General features: G+C 38.7%; 1 protein-coding gene and 1 long non-coding RNA gene across 2 annotated transcripts in view; one reads left to right on the top strand and one right to left on the bottom strand.

Annotated features, from left to right (window-relative positions):
• Positions 1-13708, bottom strand: part of adgra1b (adhesion G protein-coupled receptor A1b) — a 341543-nt gene that overhangs the window by 327073 nt on the left and 762 nt on the right. The gene's annotated exons all lie outside the window — the stretch shown is intronic.
• The window catches only part of LOC141795027 (uncharacterized), a 60019-nt gene continuing 48578 nt past the window's right edge, over positions 2268-13708 (top strand). Inside the window, exons 1-2 of the long non-coding RNA XR_012598572.1 lie at positions 2268-2323; positions 3218-3317. This is a non-coding gene — a long non-coding RNA (uncharacterized LOC141795027). The remainder of the gene's footprint in view (positions 2324-3217; positions 3318-13708) is intronic.

Here is a 13708-nt window from a genome sequence, read left to right as displayed (position 1 = left end):
GACAGGGCCCTTTTTACCCCTCTAGACACCATAAAGAGTGTCTCCTGTCTACCAATGAAAGGATGATGAGAATGGTGGTGATGATGATGATAATTACAACCCACAGTGATGGATGCCTTATGCTCAACATCTACTGCTTTGGTCAGGCCAGGGCCTAATGCCCTTGTGTCTCTCCTTCTAACAGAAGGGAGGCAGGCTTTGGAGGAGCTCAGTGTGCTTAGATCACGGTCAGCAGCTCAGAGAACAGTGAGTCAGACAACTGCAGCACAAAATAACTGCAAAAACTTCTTAGTAATTCTGACATCAACCCGCAGCTGTCATAAATAAAAATAAAGAATAAAAAAAAAAAACTGGCAGTACACTAGGAAAAAATATGCTAAATTCAACAGCTACCTGCACATTATAGTTGTTTTTATTCTAACTGTTAATTTTATTCAGTTTGAGTTTTTTCAGGGGGGATTTTTGCTTTACATGGATGCCTGCTGTTGATAAAAAAAATGTACTACTGGCATGGTAATGAAAAAAAAGCAGAAAAATTCCAAACTACAGAAACAAAACTAAGTACTTCTACCATAGAATTGAAAATTGCTCTCTGGGAGTGAAATTTGTCGTTATAGTAATTATCTTTGGGAAAGTCCACAGTTTGCAACAACATCCTAACTGAGTGATTGAAACAACCTTTCACTTGATTTTTTTTTTTTTTCTCTCAGTGATCATGCAAGGATGACCTTGTTCATATGGTTCAAAAATAAGGCCAAAATCTAAGCTGCAATCCAAGTAGGGCTGAACAAAAAAATCGAATTTAAACCAACACCGCAATGTTATAGAATGCAATTTTCAAATCGCAAAGGCTGCAATTTAAAAAAAAAAAAAAAAAAAAAAATTAAAGTGAATTTACTTTAGTTTGTGTTTTGTTACTAATGAGAGATCAGTAAGATTTTTACACAATTATTTTTTTAATTTATGTTCACACAGTGTTTCTTTTTCATTTTATAAAAAAATGCATTCCATTTGTTGACATATTTCAGTGGTTGAGCCAGAGGTTTGGTCTTATTTACATTTCTGCACTGTATTTTATGTGAGATCCATAGACGAGAGGATTCATATCTATTATATATCTTATAGTTCATAATAGGCCTGTTGTTCTGCAGTGCTTTGTTCCTTTCTCTGATTTTATTTAAGTTAATTAATGATAATTGTATTACAGGTCTATAAGGCCTAAAGTTAAATCAATCAGTCAATATTCTACGGTGATTGTAATAGTTAAATAAAGGTATATGTTATTTAAGGCTGCACAATTATCGCAATCGCAATGTCAGCACATGCAATTACGTAATTGCAAAAGAGGTTATGGCAATCCCAATCGCAATCGCAATGTCAGCACATGCAATTCAGATTTTCTCCATGATAACCAAGCAAGTCTGTAGACTCATCATGACACAACTTTTTTTTATTAAATCGCAAGCACAATCGCAATCGCAATATTGTCCACCTAATTGCAAATCACACCTTTTCCCCAAATCGTGCAGCACTAGTGTTATTTGTAAACATGACATGTAGGCCTAGCATACAGGAAAAAACTGTTTGTATGTTACACTATGCTTTGTTGTGTTGGTCATACGATCGAACGGTTTATTGCTTAAGTTAAGTGAATAATGTAGAAGATAACCCCCACCCCCCACCCCACAACAAAAAGAAAAAAGAAAATTGCATGCTAAATCAAAATCACAATATTGGTCCAAAACAATCGTAATAAGATTATTTTCCAAAATCGTTCAGCCCTAAATCCAAGTGTACTTATTTTACTGAAAAAGAAAAAAATGAATAGTGCAGGCCTGGGGGACAAAGAAGGAAAAGTAATACTCACCAGAAAACAGAAAATGTCAAACAGAAGTGTCAGAAACCAGAGTTTGGCCACTTTGGCTTTCACAGTTCAGTATGCTCTCAAATCAGCAACAACACTGGGGACATGCAGTCACCTCTTAAATAGCAGCAGGCTCATACCAAGAGTGAAGGATAAATGATTTGTAATCAGTTAACTCACCTAAAACTCTGACTTGGTGTGCAGGTGATCTGAGCGCATGCAGCGAGGTTAGAAAAACATCTCTCAAGTACATTTACGAAAAGTTTCTTCTCAAACTAAAAACACACCAACATTTCTTGTTTTATCAGTGAAAACACCCCTCCCCCTCTCGCTTATATGGTACCTTCCACTTGGGACACCTCCTCATAAGCCAATGGCAGACTGCTGTTCTGTTTGGCAGTTCCTAGTTTTGGAAATTGAACTCAAGCACTGCAGCAGAGGACACGAGACAAACAAAAGGTACCTGTTACATACATAAAAATGAATATAAGAAGTTCATTAGAAGAAATAACCAGTGTGATTAGGGATATTGCCTCTGTTCTCTTCCTTTATAAATATTTGAGTTTCACCAAAGGGCTGTTATGTTTAACATGCTATGCTAACTTAAACACAGGCCTCTTAGCTAGCTTGATGTGTGGCTGTGTTATCTCACAGCATGAAAATATGCACTTTAGTCTAAATGGTACAGAGTTGACATAACAGCCCTCATAAGTTCATGCTTATGATATTTTTTTTCTTCCTTAAATATAAAAACCAATGCAGTTAGAAGTTTTCAACTCTAACCATCCACAGCACAAAATGGCTCACAATTTCTATCAGTTGGAACTCGTAACCTTTTTTAACATCATTAACATTGATGAAGCTCCTTGGATGAAAGGTGAAGAATATACATAGTCCAGTTGCCTTGCTTTCAAGTCTTTAGAATCATTAACATCATCAATGTTTCCCCAACTCTGACCAAGTAAAATAAAAGTGGAAGTTCTTTTATCAACTTTGTCAACAATAATGTGAAAGAGATTTCTTTAGGATACAATTTTACAATTTTAAGTCGCAGCTAATACCACAACACAATTTCTAGTAGTTGTTTTAACATTTTCTTGACGTAAAAGCCTTTTCACGTGAATCATATTCCTTGCAGCAGTGACATTACTCAAAGTGAGTCCACTTTGCGGCTGGTCAGTGTGGAGCTTGTTAGCTTGTTCCCGCTAACAAGGAAGTTAATCCTTTTGGTCAGTTTTATTTGGCTTTGTGCATTATATCATTGTGCCTATGTTTTGATTTCACACTTAAGACATGTTTTTATGCCTGGTTTTGAGTGTGTTTTCATTTCACCTAATGGTATTTTCCAATTAGGGCGGGGCCAAGGTGTGTCTTAAGAGAGATTTTGGAACTGACTGCTGACCTCTGAGCTCTCCATCCAGTGCATTATAAGGACACAGAAATCCCTATTTTGGTAAGCATCAAAAGTTCTTATTCTATACTCTGTCAACTGCAATTTCATAAAAAAGAGCCTTTTTCAAACAGTTTAACTGGTCAATTAGGTAAGCTCAAGTCTATGGATGCAACCTTTGTGGCTTTGCCTTAAAGTATCAAAGAGAAGCTCTGAAATCGAGGTTGTAAGAACTGTCAGTAGATAAAATGCTGGGCTAGTGATAGTGCTGCATGATTTGGGGAAAAGGTGCGATTTGCGATTAGGTGGACAATATTGCGATTGCGATTGTGCTTGCGATTTAATAAAAAAATTGTGTCATGATGAGTCTACAGACTTGCTTGGTTATCATGGAGAAAAATCTGAATTGCATGTGCTGACATTGCGATTGCAATTGCGATTGCGATTGCGATAATCGTGCAGCCCTAGTTAGTGAACACAGAGCCTAAGACTTGTTCAGCCTTGGATTTCTCTGAAGGACATCATGAAGGCTCCTGTGCTTTTTACTGTATGAAGTACACCCTGGTCCAAATACATTTGCCTTTGCAACCCATGTATGAATGTGTGTGTGTGTGTGTTCTAGCAACAAAATGTGTTTTATGAAGAGCTTGGTGATGTTTCTGACGTTTTTGGCCCGTGTATGCTGGGTTCATGTGAAGCAGGTGTATGAAGAGAAAGTGGAGAGACCATATCCTTGTCCTCTGGCAGCCAAAGATCAGCCTCACACCAAAAGCAGTGTCATGTTAAGACAAAGGGGTAATATCTATCTGTGTCCCAAAGCTTTCTGTTCACATTAAAACACTGAATCAGCACAAACACACATTTTTTTACGAGTGGGAGCACTGCTGCTCATCTCTCGGCGTAAAATGCAGTGGGATGCTACTCCTATGCTCTAATGCCCATCTGCACCCACCAAATAAATAAAAGTCCATGGTCACAGACTCTACTGCACACTGGTCTGAGACGGCAAAGTGTTACCTTTGCATCTGACCTCACTAAAACACTCACTGGCACTAATGTGGGCTGAAGTTCAGGTCTCCCACAAAGAGAACATTGGACACTTAAACTGCGAGTGCACAGGGTGCAAAATAAACATGACACTTGCGCTCTAAGTCAAGATGCCGGGTGAAGAATAAGACACACAGTGGCCTGATTCTGCCGGCAGATTAGCATCCCAGCTGTATCTGCACAAAGTTACTCCAAATATCAAACACACTTAAATTACCAAGCTAGAGCTTAGCTAGCCGCTTACTTAAGGTTTGCTGATTCTTTACACACGCACACCTCACCCCCCACCCTGTGATGAAAAGTGGTCACTGCAAGCTCCAAGAAAAGGGGTTGCCAAAATACCAAAACTCTGGCTTTGAAAGAGTTGTTCACAAACCAGTTACAAAAATGAAAATGTTAAGTGCATAACCAAAAGCTCTGAACGGGGGACGTTTTCAGCAGTGAGGAAGTTCATAGGTCTAGGACCAGGTCACAGTGGGGACCCAGCCCTAAAATCCGTTTGGCCAGTGTGACCACAAGAGTGCTGTGCTTTAGCACAGTTTCACTTCTCTGCTCTGGCACGTTTAAGGGAGGTAGGCCTAGTTCACTTCATGCACAACACAAGCATGCAGACATGAGGTATGATCCATTAAGTATGATCGCTGCAAACACTTCTCTTGACAATTGTTTCAAACAATAGCACGAAGGGCTGTGTCAGACCGAAACAAGTCTAGATAAGCATAAGTCACTAAGGCCCCGACAACGTTTCTGAAAACGCTGCGCAGAAATCTACATTTACACGGAAATGCTGAGGGACTTAAAATGCTGTAGTTAGTATTCCAGGCCTGCAGGTGGTGCTATAACTGTCTTGTCCACACAGCTTTTGGTAGATCTCCACTGAAGTATAGTTGGGCCATAGTTGGGATCATCTGGTGTATTGATGAATACTAAGTTAAAAAGTAGAGCAACAGATGCACATTTTGTTGGAAGACAGTCATCAGATTCAGCAGATTGAGCAGCACAAGCACAACATGGTAGTTCACAACGATCGTAACAAAGATACTGTTGTACTGTTGTATGCGCTCTCGCAAAGTGGAGTGTGACCTCATCATTTCCACTGAAAACGTCAGCTTGCCAACTGTTCACATGGCAACGGTTTCAGAAAAATCCAACTCTGGAGGCCGTTAAAAGTTTGCGTTTAGGTCAGCTAAAATGCCATTTCTGTGTTAAAGCAAGGCTGAAACGCAACAAAACTTTTGTGTTTCACCCTAAAACTGTTGTCCTGTGAACAGCCCCTTATGCTGGAGGGGGGGCAATCATGCTTGAGAACAGCACGGTTCAAATGGCCAGTGTGACAGCACTGTTAGTTGCAGTCAACTTTCTTTTCGTCCTCATTAAAGACAGGGTAATGTGCTGTTTTTTTAACAGCACATAACGCAAATTAATGTGTTATGAAAATTAACACAATTAACTCATTGGCTGCCATCCATTTTCAGAGCATTTTGAATGATCTTTCAGGACCCAAATGATATTGTTTTCTTTGACCATGTAAACACCAAAACTACCGTAGAAGAGTGGATCTCTTCTTTTATGTCTCTTTTCCTGTGTTTGATCTAAAAAACACAGACAAAATGTACTTTTTCACGTTCATCTCTGGCACTCCATCCTCGGATCCTCTCTGTCATCTTTTCTCATGATCACACTGCTCTATCTCTCTGAACTACCACGACACATCCTCAGTTGGAGCATGAGCTGCCTGAACTTTTCTGACTTGCAGCATCTCCCTATGCCTCTGTCATCTCACATCTTCTCCTCATATCCAAGCTGATCTCTCAGCCAAAGAGCACACTGCTCTCACCCACAGTAGTTTACGAGCATGATTTTGATTGACAAGCTCCGTCAGAGCCCGTCTCTCCCCGCTGAAAAACACAATTTACTTCTATAGTCGCAGGAAACTGTTGCGCAACATCAGTGGCAGCAAACACGGACATTTTCATGTTGGCCAGTTATAAAAATAGAATGTGGATTCATAAATCTTCTCTTCTTCGTGTATTCATTTGATTAGTCATGCACCTCAATTTTGTAATGTCCCAAAATTTAAATTCTTTATTTGGGGACCTTAAGCAATATGAGATTAAAATGTGATTAATTAGATTAATTAATTACAAATCCTGTAATTAATTAGATAAATCTTTTTAATCATCTGAAAGCCCTAATGAATTTAAAAGAGTTTTAAAACCTTCATGTTAAGTATGAAAAATAAATAAATAATACCCTCAAGCCAGGTTTTACTCGACACTTTCCCTCCCTAACATCCTCCCTGTCACACCCTCTCTTCCTCTCATGGCTCCTTTACTTCCTCACCATGTCAGTGTCCATCTTCACAGTCTTCTCTTCTGCAGACAGCTACAAAGTTGTCCTGCTACAGCTCTGCCTCAGACAGGTGTAACCTACAATCTCAAGAGCTTCTGGCTGCAGGGAGGCAGCAGCAGTGAAACCATTACAGCAGAGGTCAAGGTCAACTCCCCTGCCCAATAAAGATGAGAAAAATAAACCTGAAGTGGGTGTTGAGCTGCAAGGAGAGTTGCTGACACACTACAGTTTTTTATCCTTCTTATTTATGCTAATGTTTTTCATTTGCTTGTTAAGTTGTTTTTCTTGGCATTCGCAACGCGCTGCATTATTGCCCGGTTCGTTCCTCATAAACTTTTTATAGATACAATATTAAAAGGCAGAGAGAAAAAAGCAACAAAGCTTCTGCTTTAATAAGAGCTGGCATTTGGATCTGGGTTAGCTCAATTGAACGTGACATAAATATGCTTGAGTTGTCAATGAGGAAGTGGCTCTGAGAGGGGCTCGTAGTCCACGCTGAGGTGAGATCATGAGAGCTATTTGAGAGATTTGTTGGGCGGTCAACAGGAGGAGGTCGGTATGTGCATACTTCCCCTGATATATATGTGTTTATTTGCACAGCACATCTAAACAAAAGAGCGAGCAGGGAGGCCACTTCAGCCTGACAAAGGTCACATTTCCTAACGCAGGAAAACTGCTTCCTGACCAGCCAAGGCTCTGCAGTAGGATCTAGTTTACCAAGGAGCTGGACTCGAGGAGGAATTGACTTATTTAGCATCCACACATTTTTCATGTGAACTAAGGGAAAGGTCTCAGTATGTGTAGAGTCACCCACAGTTTGATTTTTACTGTACATTTCAGAGAAATCCTCATCTTCCAGGGTTATTTGTCTTCCAATTTAAAAATCAAACACTGTTAGCACCTTGGGGCTCTAACAGCAGCGCTTTGATGAATGTTAAAAACAAAACAAAGCCTTTAACTATTCTCCACATCATGAACAAAAGCGCCCTGCCTGCCTACAGAGAAGCAAACACCACTCCAAACAAATTGCAGTAAGCAAAGTGCTACCATTAATCAAGCATGCTCTTAGTCCAGAATGAGTGGTCGGATGTAACTCGTCACAAGTCTTTACATTTTGCATTTGCTTTTATGCTTCAAAAGGCAGACCTCAAGTCTCAAGAATAAAACAGTCTGTTAATCTAGAAGTCAATCTGTGCACCTGCAGCGAGAGAGGGGGGGTTATCAAGCCTCAGAGTGTGTGAAGTGCTATTTCATCTAAGAAGGAGGCACACATGAATACTAAAGGAGGTCTCTCCGTGTCAGAGTAAGAAATCTATGTTTGAATAACTTTGAATAGGATGCAAATAAAACCCCTTAGGATCAGCAGATTTATTCAGAGGTGTTGTCACACAGGACAGGTGAGGTTCCTGTGTGGCTAACACAGTGAGGGGTGAAGGATTTCAGAAACAATTAACTTTAGAAGTCCGCAAATTTCATCGCACTTAAGTAATAACTGGACATAGTTTTTTCTTATTTCTTTGAAATTACCCCCGTTTACCTTACGAGAATTTGGTGAAAATTATCTCATAACTTCTGACCAGGTTCTGTTTTGCAGAGCGCCTGTACTCACAGTGTCTATCACAATCAGGTAAGGCCAATTTACAACCCCACTCTTGGTTAATGTCACATCTGAAGCCTTCAGTTGTATAATGTAAAACATTATAGGCCTAATCACAAAGGTATATCATTTTGCATGTGATCTCAAATGTGCATATTCACAAACTTGGTACTAAAACTTGGTGAAACTAAATAACAAATAGCAAACTATCAACTGCTTATTGGGAAATTGGACAATTCACTTAACATTTCAGAGGTCATTATCAGAGAAAACAATGAACCTAACTTCTGTTTTCAAGAACTAAGCAGCTATTTATCATCTGCTTCTCTGGAAATAGCAGAAACATTGTGATACTTCTATAAACATTTTGTGGTGGGTTGTGATTGAATTTCAAATGAATTATTTGCTAATGGTCATCTTCTTACCTTGCAATTTGGAGTAAATTTCAAAGAAACTGGGAAAAACAGTAACCTACCAATTGTGACTTCTGACAATAAATTTGGACATTATTTTAAAGAAGTTAATTGCTAATTTCAAAGAAATAAGAAAAAAAAAAGTCTAATTATTACCTAAATGTGATAATATTTGCGGACCTCTAAAGTTAAGTGTTACCAGGATTTCATACTCAGAGATCAGAACCTTATTGAGCTAAATTGGCATTAATTTTTGGTCATGATATCAATTCAGTTGAAAATAGCCAGATCTTCCAAAGGGCTGATGTTGCTGTTTCTTTGCAGTTCTGCCCAAAACGATTTAGTTTCATTTTTTCCTCACACAGCTCATTCTGGACAGAGATTTTGCCTCTCTCTACAGGTTTTACTACAACACCAACCAGGACCCCATTTATAATATTTACTACAGCAGATCATCTCCCAAAAAAGTGTATATTCTATTATTCATTAATCCAATAATACAGTTGTATGCAATAACATTGATAAGAAGTTTCTTTACTTTGCTCGTTGACAAACCCTCACATTTGAAATATACAGTTAGCGATGTGCGCAACCTGTGTTTACATCCTTTAAAGAGAAACTGGTGCTGTTCCACCAAGCTGCCAAAGAGAGCAAAAATGCTGTTATGATGCTGTAGGAGTGTTAAGTGTTTCAAAAGGACGAAGGTGAGCATAAACTTTTGATTTCAAAATACAAAAATATTTCTGAAAAGGTTATTAATCATATCTGTATCAGCTATTAGAAGCAGGTAATTATTTGACGGTATCAGCTCAAAATAATCCATATCATGCACCACTAATAGCAGCTACAATATTCCTGATCCTAAACCCAGCTTTATTAATATATATCTTTCAAGAAACTCGTTCAATTTGTATCTGTATTTTGTACCTTTTATTGCTCTACATCCCCAGACACATTCACTTAATTCTGTTCTTAAACACCACTCTGTTTAAATACCTGAATGTGCTCAGTTTGCCTTGCAGTTAAAGCTTTTGCTCTGTACAGAGCAGTTGTAGTCCTTACTGCAGCAGTCACTGATTTCTCAACCATATGCAGCATGTCTTCCCTAACTTTCTACTTCCCACTGAATGAGGAAAAAGTACTTTTTAATAGTCAGTGCTGACTATTTGGCAATTAGAAACATTGAATGACTGTATAACAGTTTTGTAAAAAAAAAACTAGTTTGACATCATACAAGTATAGGTATGATCTATACATCTTTGTTTTACCTAGCAAAGTTTGTACAGAGCACTTTTTTTCATTTATTTTGTGTAATTAAAGGTAGAGTCTGCAAGATATTTCTAAAAAAAAAAAAAAAAAAGTCAACTTTTACAGGAGTAATCCTGCTCAATTCTGGGCCTCAATCCATGTGTGTCTGTGTCTGCACCGACCCTTCTCCTCTGCCTGCATGTTGATGTTTTGGTCGTGTCAGGATGTTCCCTGGGCAGAGATTAAGCGTGGTTACAAAAGACAATCACAGCGTGCCCTGTGCACATATGACTTTGCGTGTTGATCAGTGAGTGGAAGAAACTATTCCAAGCTGCTACGATAGTGGATGTAGCACCAAAAAAGAAAAACACAACCAAAGTGAAAAGAAACGCCAAACAGATAAAGCTTTTTCCTTAACAAGGGTGAAGCTTGGCCCACTTGCTATCAGGCACTAAGTGAAGCGGGTTGGGTTTCAACTAACCAGGTATGCGTCAGGTAGATAGATAGATAGATAGATAGATAGATAGATAGATAGATAGATAGATAGATAGATAGATAGATAGATAGATAGATAGATAGATAGATAGATCATTTTCTTTAATGTCCTTCACAGGAAATTTGTTGTCACTGTCTGCACAGAAAAAGTACACATACACAATCAGGAAAAAAGTACACATTCAGAAACATTAACCTCCATATCCATGCCCTCACAGAAAACACATAGTGACGCATTGTCGTACACATATTTACAGCACACCACAGTCACTTGAGTCCCTCGTTCAGCAAAGTGATGGCAGAGGGGACAAAGCTCTTTCTGAAGATAACCCAGTGATTAGCTTGTGCTAACATGCCAAGTCAGGTGCACAGCTCTCAAGTCTCCCCGGGGATGCTACAGGTGGTTGCTAGGCTAGTGAGTGTGTTCACGTAGTCACGGTCAGAGACTGTGGATGTGGGCTGCCGCTGAGCCAAAAATTGAGCCCAGATTGAATTTGTGTCTAGTAACAAGTAACTAAATTTCCTGCAGAGCCTACCTTTAGGGAAGTTTTTTTTAATTCAATGAAACAAAATTTCTGCCGGTTGTTTCACATCAGAGCTAGAGGCCAGTAAAAATGACTGGAAAAATACACTTCAAGATGAGACAATATTTGCATGGACTCCTCAATTCATATTAATATTATTAAACAAACTTGAGTATTAGAAAATCATGACTTTGGCCTGCTTCACAAAACCCTGAAAACTGAGATATCTACGAAACTGATGAGGGCATCTGATGTGAACACTTGAAGAAGAGATAGTTTAAGATGCAGAAGAGTTTAAGGACAGGCTCATTAAAAAAAATGCCACAGAATTTGACAGTAAAGGAGCTAAAAACCCAGGCAGGTGCTGTTGATTCTACCAGTTCTCACCATCTTGTTTTACTTTTCAGCCAGTGGAAAAGTTCAATTTCATGTGGACTTTAACAGCAAGGCCAGTCTATTTTAAGAAATGTTGGTTTTAATATCAATCACTCATTTGACTGATGCAATAACAAGGATGGTCTATGTCAGGGGTCTGCAACCTGTGGCTCTGGAGCCTCATGCGGCTCTTCAACTCCTTAGCAGTGGCTCCTTGTAGCTTAAAATATATTAATGAAATTAGTTATTTTATTTTCTTACAAAGAGTATTGACGATTAACTAAAGTGACACTAAATAATATCATGATTTTATATTTTGTTGAACTGAATATACATCCCATCTTTGATTCAAGCCTGCCACTGCTCCACTTCACCCCCTATAACATCAACAGTGCACCAACTTTCCATGCACCTGTCGCTAACCTCAAGTTTTGCAGCCCTGGTAAGATAACTAAATCTACAAAAAGACAGATCTGAATAAAATTGAAGATTTTAATTCTGTGGAGATGGATTCATTTCACTGCCAATGTGCCGGCTTAATACAAAAGGTTGAAATGTGGAGAAATAAGAAAAACACAAAAAAAAGATGAGTTGAGCATGGAGAACATTGTTTTTATTTCTATTTTATTTAGTAGTTTTAAAATTTCATAAATAAAAAAAAACGTGTTTAGGTAGTTATCAATATGTTTTAACTATGTATAGAATTTTATCCACCACGTTGTCTTTATTATGAAGGTGAAGTAGATTTTGTGGCTCTGGAATGACTTTAATCCAGGTGAAATGGGGTAAAATGGCACCTTTGATAGTAAATGCTGCAGGCCCCTGGTCTATGTACTTGTGTATTTGAGGCAGCTGTGGTACAGTGATAGAAAGAGTCGGTTGGTGGTATGATCCCAGCACCCAGGAAACAGATGCTACAGCGTCTTTGGGATAGACACTGAACCCCAAATTGCTCCCGATGACTTAATCCACAGAGTGTGAGTGATTATGACTAAATTTAGCGAACACTGATCTCCTACCACAGCATCCTGTGACATCACTGTGTGAATGGGTGAATGTGTCGAGCTTTCGGAAAGACTAAAAATACACGATACAAGTACATCAACAATATGTATGATATCTAATTTGACATGCTCATATCATCCTTAACTCTGAGAGATTTTGTGCTTTAGGAGCCCATTCTTTTTTGTCATATTTCATCCACGTAGGAATCAAATGCCGGGATTGTTTGATACCGTGTTAAACAAGAACAGCTGGATTTGGTTGTCTCCCTGCTGTTATTACACTGAATCATGGTCAAATAAGAGCTGCTGTTTGCTCCATGAAGAAGGAATAAAAAGAGGGTGACAACTTGAAACTATCACTGAAGTTTAAGAATGTCTGCGGCTGTAGCTTCCTCTGAAAGTTACACCTCCTTTCACATTTGAAACTGTTGTTCTAAGATCAGATCCCAGGCCTGGTTGACTCCTGATACCCCATCAGTAAACAGTGACTGTGGGAAAAACTTCCCTCTCCTCTGTCTGTATGATGGGAATGACTTTGAAAAAGGCTGGACTGGATGACTTTACATTTTTAATTTTAGAGCTCTTCAGAATGTATGTTATTGTTCCTGCTGCTGTTTATATTTGATGCGTCTTATCTCCATCCTGATGTCTTTTCTGCTGTCATCAGGTTTACTTGCCAACAACCATCTCTTTGAGATGACCTGATTACATGAAGGTTGTGATAATAATCGATGTGATCTGATGCATATCTTGGTAATTTTTTGCAGCACTTGTTCAGTCGGAGTGACCACAGACATCTTTAAACGTCTTGTTTTGTTGGAGCAGCATTTCAAAACTGAAACATTTCAAAAATTACAAGATAAGAGAGAAGCAGAGGAGGATGACACTGGCTATGCACCAGAGTGTAGGAGGATTTGGCCTTCGCCACATCTCATCATATTTTAAACTTTATTTGACGCGGTGGAAAATTGTTTCATACTTTTATCCGTCTTTATTTATTCACCCTGTCAGTTCATTCTGCTGATCTGTAACACTTTTATAACGTTTGTTTTAAATTTTTCCACTCTGAAGTCCTGACAATAGCACTGCCTGTTTTCCTATCATAGAACATTTGTCACATCTTGGCTTGAATTTGTTGAATCATCTCCAAAGAATTAAGACGTGCGCCATCAAAAGGACACTGGTGCTGAAACAAGCACAGAAGCTTTGGGTTTGTTTATCTTTTTTTTACTAACACATGAGAACTGAATATGAGATTATTTAACAGAGCTGTTGGAAATCAGTTATACAGACAAAACAGGAGCACAGTCAGAGCCCATTTATCTGAAGAGCTGTTTTCAAAATATGAGATATAACAACAATAACTGGCAATTTATCAAGGCTAGATCTGCATTGTCAG

Source organism: Halichoeres trimaculatus, unplaced genomic scaffold (genome assembly GCF_033239565.1).
Source record: "Halichoeres trimaculatus isolate MK-OKI-2021-1 unplaced genomic scaffold, fHalTri1.1 fHalTri1_scaffold_8, whole genome shotgun sequence".
In the NCBI taxonomy this organism is placed as follows: Eukaryota; Metazoa; Chordata; class Actinopteri; order Labriformes; family Labridae; genus Halichoeres; species Halichoeres trimaculatus.
This window is presented reverse-complemented; position numbering and strand designations above follow the sequence as displayed.